Here is a 7,659-nt window from a genome sequence, read left to right as displayed (position 1 = left end):
GCGAAAAGATGGGCTAAAACCGAGAAAAACTGCATTTTCAGGGACTTAAACTGTTTTCTATGAAAAATATGCTGAAAAATATTAATTTCAATAATTTTTGGTGTTAAAATGTCAAGAAAAATAGTTTAAGGACCAAACCGGTAAATATTGCAAATAAAAGGGTTAAAAATGTAAATTTTACAAATAATGAGGGGCTGAAAACAGAAATATTTCAAGGCTAATTCAATACGTACAATTTGATCAAATAATGACACCTCGAATATCAACGAAATACAACTCACTACAATACCAAAAGTCGTTGTTAAACGAATTGGCTCGGTCTCGAGCCAATGGAAATCTACAACTACTAACTCTTCGACACTACGAATCATACAAGTAACGTTTGGTAATACATAAACATGCGAGTGTGCACAGACGTCTACGCACCATCTTTGGGCCCCACAAGTGTAAAATCTTGTTCGTTGAGCCTAGCTAGCCCAATGACCTGATCTTAAGGCCCGAAGACATTTTTTTTACGGAGTGTTGGGTTTTACCGATCCGACACAACGTAAATGGACTTTCAATGGCTTGTATACTACTGGTCCCCAAGGGTCCTTTGGTATTGCTAGTAAAGTCTACATTTCATGCGAGGCGGGTCGGGGACCCCTCGTACATTTTATCCCCAACCGGCTAATGGAGTTACCGGGGTCTTCGTGACCTCTTTCTCTTCGGATGTGGGACTACACTTAGTCCGGGCGATTGGATAACGTGATTAGTACGGACGACGCCTTCGGGTTCGTTAGTATAACTATAAACTGGGCGTTTGTGTAATGCGGGTTTGTAGTAAATAATCATTGCTCGAGAACCTTCCAACGTCGCCTGGGACTGACACTGCTATTTTCGTAATGGTTTCAACGCAACTTAATGGATTCCAAAAGAACTAGGGGAACATCGGGTTTCCCTAGGGTTTTTTTTTATTACATACAGATTTGAAACGCATACATCTTAAATGAACATTTTTTTTTACAAGTATAGAAACAAACAAGCATACCTATGGATCTTCACAAACGTTTTCGAAAGCTTTTCTTTTCAGAAAATATCGGATTTTCTGGTGGTTTTTCAAGCAATGTAAACATTCGATTTCAAACACTACTTATGAACTCACCAACATTTCATATGTTGACGTTTTTCAAAATACTTGTATTCTCAGGGAACCAGTGAATCAAGGGAAATCATACTCAGTGACGGTTGCAGTTTATTTTTGTATGAATTGAACAAATTAATTTTTGGGGAATGTAATGTTAAAACAATGTATGACATGTAAACACTACTGGTTGTACTATGTTGATGAATGGTGATGAATGTTGTTATGTTTCATATATATATTCAATGTTATGGTATTCAATTGAGTCACGACAGCCCCCGGACGTTTCCGCCGTCTGGTTTGGGGGTGTGACAGGTTGGTATCAGAGCCTTGTTTATAGTGAACTAGCATGTCGAGCCATACATTGATATGCAACTATAAACCAAAAAGAAGGACTAATATAACTCTGAACAAAACAAATAAATAAAATACACTTGCCTGCATTAGGAGTAAGGACCTAACGCTGAATCAAACACAATAAAGCTGGTATCTCGGTTCATTCGAGACTGTTCTTAGTGATACCAAGGAGCGAATGTAGCCTGATCAACTACATTCTCTCCAAGGTAAAACTAACACATGTCTTGATGAGATCGGAATAGCCAGGGAACCTAAAACTATACCCTTTATCACCAAAAAGAGAACGTATGTTAGTCTGCAATAGTGGAAGAGACATAGGATAATATTAGTGAACTTTTATGTGTTTGCTATGTGTTGCGAATCTAGGATTGTGTGCTAAATGATAGAAGTACTTAAGTCTGTACCATACCCCTAGTTAGTAGGATCACAACCTCACCGAAACCACGTACACTCAACATCTTTCCGTTTCGTGACAAGAAGATGCCTCGCCCAGCTACTCGCGGAAATCCCGAACCAACCCCGCCGGAAGTTGACTCCACTGCTTTCCAGGCAGCCGTGTCTGCTGCAGTCACAGCGGCTATGGCACAACTTCACCGAGGAAACAACGGAGGAGGCAATGGTCAAGGCTCCGGAAGTTCGAACAACGGGACGAACCAAGGGCTCACTAAAACGTGCACCTACAAGGATTTTGCGAACGCTAAACCCCGAACTTTCAACGGCACTGGGGGAGTGATCGCCCTAAAGCGATGGATCGAGAAGGTAGAGTCGGTGTTCGAGATATGCGAGTGCCCCGAGCAGATGAAGGTGAAGTTCGCGGCCTGCACTTTCGTGGACCAAGCACTCACTTGGTGGAATGGCCACATAGAAGCTATGACACTCCCTGTTGCCAACTCTATACCCTGGACGGAAATGAAAGAGATGTTGACGGCTGAGTACTGCCCCCGAGGTGAAATACAGAAGATGGAGCAGGAGCTTTGGAATCTCACGGTGCAGAATGGGAACATCGATGCTTACATATCGAGGTTCAGCGAACTATCCCTATTGTGCCCGGGTATGATCACATCAGAGGGAAAGAAGATTGAACGATTCATTTGGGGACTGACATCCCCCATTCAAGGGAACGTGATAGCTGCCAACCCTGAAACCTTTGACAGTGCGAAGAGATTGGCAAAGAGGCTATATGATCATAACCACAAAAAGGGCGAGAAACCGGTAGAGACTGAGAAGAAGAAGGAGAGTGATGGTAAGAAAGGATGGAACAACAAGAGGAAGGGGCGCCAGGGTCCCGAGACCTCTAAAAAGCAGCAAACGGTGGCAGTTAACGCTGTCACTGCGCCGGTACCAGTCACATCACATGCTCCAGCCTCAGCTACTTCAAATACTTCAAGACTCTATTCCGGTAATCATCCCAAATGCAACAAGTGCGGTTTCCATCACCAAGGAGAATGTAGGGAGTTCCATTGCACCAGTTGCAACCGAAGGGGACACGCTGCAAGGTTCTGCAGGACTTATCCTTCTCAGAACCAGAGTCAGGGAAACAACCAGAACAACAACAACAACCACCGCAACATCAACAACACCAATGCCGGCGGCAATAACGCAGGGCCTAGCCACACCTGTTTCGGGTGTGGAAGGACGGGACATTTCCGTCGAGATTGCCCTAACAACAACAACAACTCAGGAAACAGAGGAACAGGAAGAATGCTGACTATGGGTCAGAGTGATGCAGTTCAGGACCCCGCAGTTGTGACCGGTACGTTCCTCCTAAACCACACTTATGCATGCATCTTATTTGATACCGGAGCGGAGCGAAGTTTCGTAAGCGAGAAGTTTAAACATTTATTAAAACAACAACCCCAAAAGCTAAATGAAACCTATACGGTGGAAATGGCCAATGGGAAGACCGAATCCACTAGGGAAATCTACGCTGGATGTACCCTAACCCTTAACCAACACGTCTTACGAATAGATCTGATGCCAGTGTCAATTAGGAGTTTCGATGTGATTATCGGCATGGATTGGTTAAGCCCCCACCATGCTGAGATTATGTGCCACGAGAAGGCCGTTCGCCTTCGTCTCCCGAATCACGAAACCCTAGTAATTTACGGAGACAAACCTAGCACGAATCTTCGTCTTATCTCGTGCATCAAAGCACAAAAACATCTGCGAAAGAACAACTTAGCGTTCTTGGCCCACATAGTGGACAAGACTAAAGAAGAAACTAACATCCAAGACATTCCGGTAGCGTGTGAATTTCCGGACGTGTTTCCCGAAGATCTTCCAGGAGTACCCCCAGAGAGACAGGTTGAGTTCCGAATCGACCTCGTTCCAGGAGCAACCCCTCTCGCTAAATCACCATATCGGTTGGCACCTGCTGAAATGCAGGAATTATCCAGCCAACTCAGTGAGCTTCTGGACAAGGGATTTATCCGACCTAGCTACTCGCCATGGGGAGCTCCGGTGCTCTTTGTCAAAAAGAAGGACGGATCTTTCAGAATGTGCATCGATTACAGAGAGTTGAATAAACTCACTGTTAAAAACCGCTACCCACTCCCGCGAATCGATGATCTATTCGACCAGCTCCAAGGAGCTAGCTATTTTTCTAAAATAGATCTACGGTCCGGATACCACCAACTCAAAGTCCGAGAAGAGGATATTCCAAAAACCGCTTTTCGAACCCGCTATGGACATTATGAATTCGTGGTAATGCCCTTCGGTCTAACAAATGCACCTGCCGCATTTATGGACCTAATGAACCGAATCTGTCGACCGTTCTTGGACAACTTCGTCATTGTGTTTATCGATGACATCCTCGTCTATTCTATTCTCGAAGCAAAGAGGAGCATGGCCAACATCTCCGACAAGTCCTAGAAACGCTGCGATCGGAAAGGCTTTACGCCAAACTCTCTAAGTGTGAGTTTTGGCTACGGAGCGTGAATTTTCTAGGTCACGTAGTTAGCCAAGATGGAATTCATGTGGATCCCTCTAAGGTCAAAGCTGTGGAAGGATGGGCAACTCCGACTACGCCCACAGAAATTCGTCAGTTCTTAGGCCTAGCAGGCTACTATAGGAGATTCATCCAAAACTTCTCTAAAATCGCCAAGCCACTTACCTTACTTACGCAAAAGAGTGTGCCATTCAAGTGGACAGACCGACAAGAGATTGCGTTTCGAACCTTGAAGCAAGCTCTTTGTAGCGCTCCTGTACTATCTCTACCTGAAGGAGCGGAAGATTTTGTAGTTTACTGTGACGCGTCAAATCAGGGCTTAGGTTGCGTTCTCATGCAACATGGAAGAGTAATAGCATATGCGTCCCGCCAACTAAAGACGCACGAAGTAAATTACACAACCCATGACCTAGAACTGGGAGCTGTGGTCTTCGCCCTAAAAATTTGGAGGCACTACCTGTACGGTACAAAGTGCACCATCTTTACGGACCACAAGAGCCTCCAGCACATCTTGAATCAGAAGGAGCTGAACATGAGACAACGAAGATGGGTGGAATTGTTAAACGACTACGAATGCGAGATCAAGTACCATCCGGGCAAGGCCAACGTGGTAGCTGACGCATTAAGTCGAAAGGAATACACAAATCGCCGTACGAAAACGCACTCGATAACCATTCAGTCTCATCTGACCACTCAAATTGCATCAGTCCAGGCAGAGGCTATGAAAGCGGAAAATAGAACTAGCGAGGCATTGCGCGGAATGGAGAAGAACCTGGAAGTCAAAGAGAATGGGGTATACTGCTTCATGAACCGTATCTGGGTTCCAAAAATCGGAGGATTCAGAGAGACCGTTATGCAGGAAGCCCACAAGACACGATACTCCATTCATCCTGGTTCGGACAAGATGTATTTGGACATTAAGCAGCACTATTGGTGGCCTAACATGAAGGCGGAAATCGCAACTTATGTTAGTAAGTGCCTTACGTGTGCCAAAGTAAAAGTGGAATACCAGAAACCTTCCGGATTGTTACAGCAACCGGCAATCCCTGAGTGGAAATGGGAGGGGATTTCTATGGACTTCGTGACCAAGCTGCCCAAGACGTCGGACGGATTGGACACCATATGGGTAATAATCGACCGACTGACTAAATCTGCCCATTTCCTGCCCATCAAAGAGTCCTACAAGATGGAGAGGCTGACGCGTTTGTACCTACGAGAGATTGTAAGACTTCATGGAGTGCCAAAATCTATCATCTCGGATAGGGACAGTAGGTTCACGTCACGCTTTTGGCAGTCGCTCCACAAGGCCATGGGAACTCATCTTGATATGAGCACCGCGTATCACCCACAAACGGACGGTCAAAGCGAACGAACCATTCAGACGCTTGAAGACATGCTTCGTGCATGCGTGATAGACTTCGGAAAGTCTTGGGATACCCACCTACCGTTGATCGAGTTTTCATATAACAATAGTTATCATTCGAGCATTAAGGTGGCCCCTTTCGAAGCACTGTACGGGCGTAAATGTAGATCACTGTTATGTTGGGCTGAAGTAGGTGACACCCAGCTAGCAAGAACACATACGTCGGATAGGGCAATGACCGGACCGGAAATCATTCGCGAGACCACAGAAAAGATTGTCCAGATCAAAGCTCGATTACAGGCATCGCGTGACCGGCAAAAGAGCTACGCTGATAAACGACGAAAGCCCTTAGAGTTCCAGGTCGGTGATCGAGTATTGTTGAAGGTCTCACCTTGGAAAGGGGTTATACGTTTCGGAAAACGAGGAAAGCTAAACCCACGGTACATTGGACCTTTCGAAATCGTCGCCCGAATAGGTCCGGTAGCCTACAGACTACAACTACCCCCGGAGCTAAACGGTGTGCACCCCGTGTTTCATGTTTCTAATCTGAAAAAGTGCCTATCAGATGAAACTCTCGTCATTCCTCTTGACGAAATCGAAATCAATGAGAATCTCCTGTTCGTCGAAGAACCAATCGAAATCATGGATAGGGAGGTGAAGCGTACTAAACAAAGTCGCATCCCGATCGTGAAGGTACGGTGGAACGCAAAGCGTGGGCCAGAATTCACGTGGGAACGCGAAGATCAAATGAAGCAGAAGTACCCTCACCTATTCTAATAATTCTCAAATCTAGCTTTCAAACAGAATTTCGGGACGAAATTCCCTCTAACGGGGGGATGATGTCACAACTGTAAATTTTGAGCCATGTAATCTATACATTCAAGTTAATGTGAATCAAAAACTTCAATCAAATACATCATGCAAGTACTACAAATAGTCATCAAACAATTGGAGACCCTAGAAGTTTTTATTAAGTCTAATTTAGGCTAGAACTTCCTTATTGGATCCAAATGGGCCAATAAGCTTCCAATTAGACTATCATGGGCTTAGAGCCCTAATTGGACTCTAATTGGACCCACACTTATTTATTTTAACCTTTTAGGTCATGTTGGGCCTAGAATGAAATGGATTAAGAGCTTTGGTACATGAGAAACCTAAAACTAGTTCAAGAAAAACATAAAAATCCTACTACATTCTCTTAAGCTTAAAACACACCCTAATTAACACTAATATTGGGCTTAGGAGCAAAAAGCCCAAAAATCTTTTTTTCCTTCCCATTCTCGGCCCAAGGCCCAAACCCAAGAAGGAGTTGACTTTCAAGTGACACCTCATCTTTACCCATAGGATATCCATGCATTTTCTCATTTCTCCATGCATTTCACTTCAAAGATCACTTCCATTCTTCCCTCCCTCTTCTTTCTTGTTTGGCCGAGAGCAACACCACACACACACAAAACACTCACAAACTCTCTCTAAAATTTACTCAAGACTTCTTCCTCTTCCCTCTCCAAAATCTCGAGTTCTAGGAAGCTTTCAAGAGGAAATCTCTACAATATTCTTCATCTAAGGTAAGATTATGCATAGATCTATGGTTTAAATTCTTTTGTTATCAAAATCCTTCCCTAATCTATACAAAAATCGTGATCTTACACCCTAGAATCATCTCAAAACTCAAGATCTTCATCAAAGGGAGCCAAGGCCAAAAACACTTCATTTTTCTTCCATCTTTTCTTCCAAAAACCGAGTCAACACCCCAAGGTGAGATTCATACCCCTATTTTATGTTTTTATGAGTTTTGTGGGGGGGGGGGGAATACAAGTGAAAGTGTAGATCTATATGTGTTTGTATGCCTTGTATGATTTCCATGCT

This window comes from Lactuca sativa, chromosome 5, assembly GCF_002870075.4.
Source record: "Lactuca sativa cultivar Salinas chromosome 5, Lsat_Salinas_v11, whole genome shotgun sequence".
NCBI classification, from domain to species: domain Eukaryota; kingdom Viridiplantae; phylum Streptophyta; class Magnoliopsida; order Asterales; family Asteraceae; genus Lactuca; species Lactuca sativa.
The sequence above is the reverse complement of the archived record's forward strand: the minus strand, read 5'-3'. Positions refer to the sequence as shown.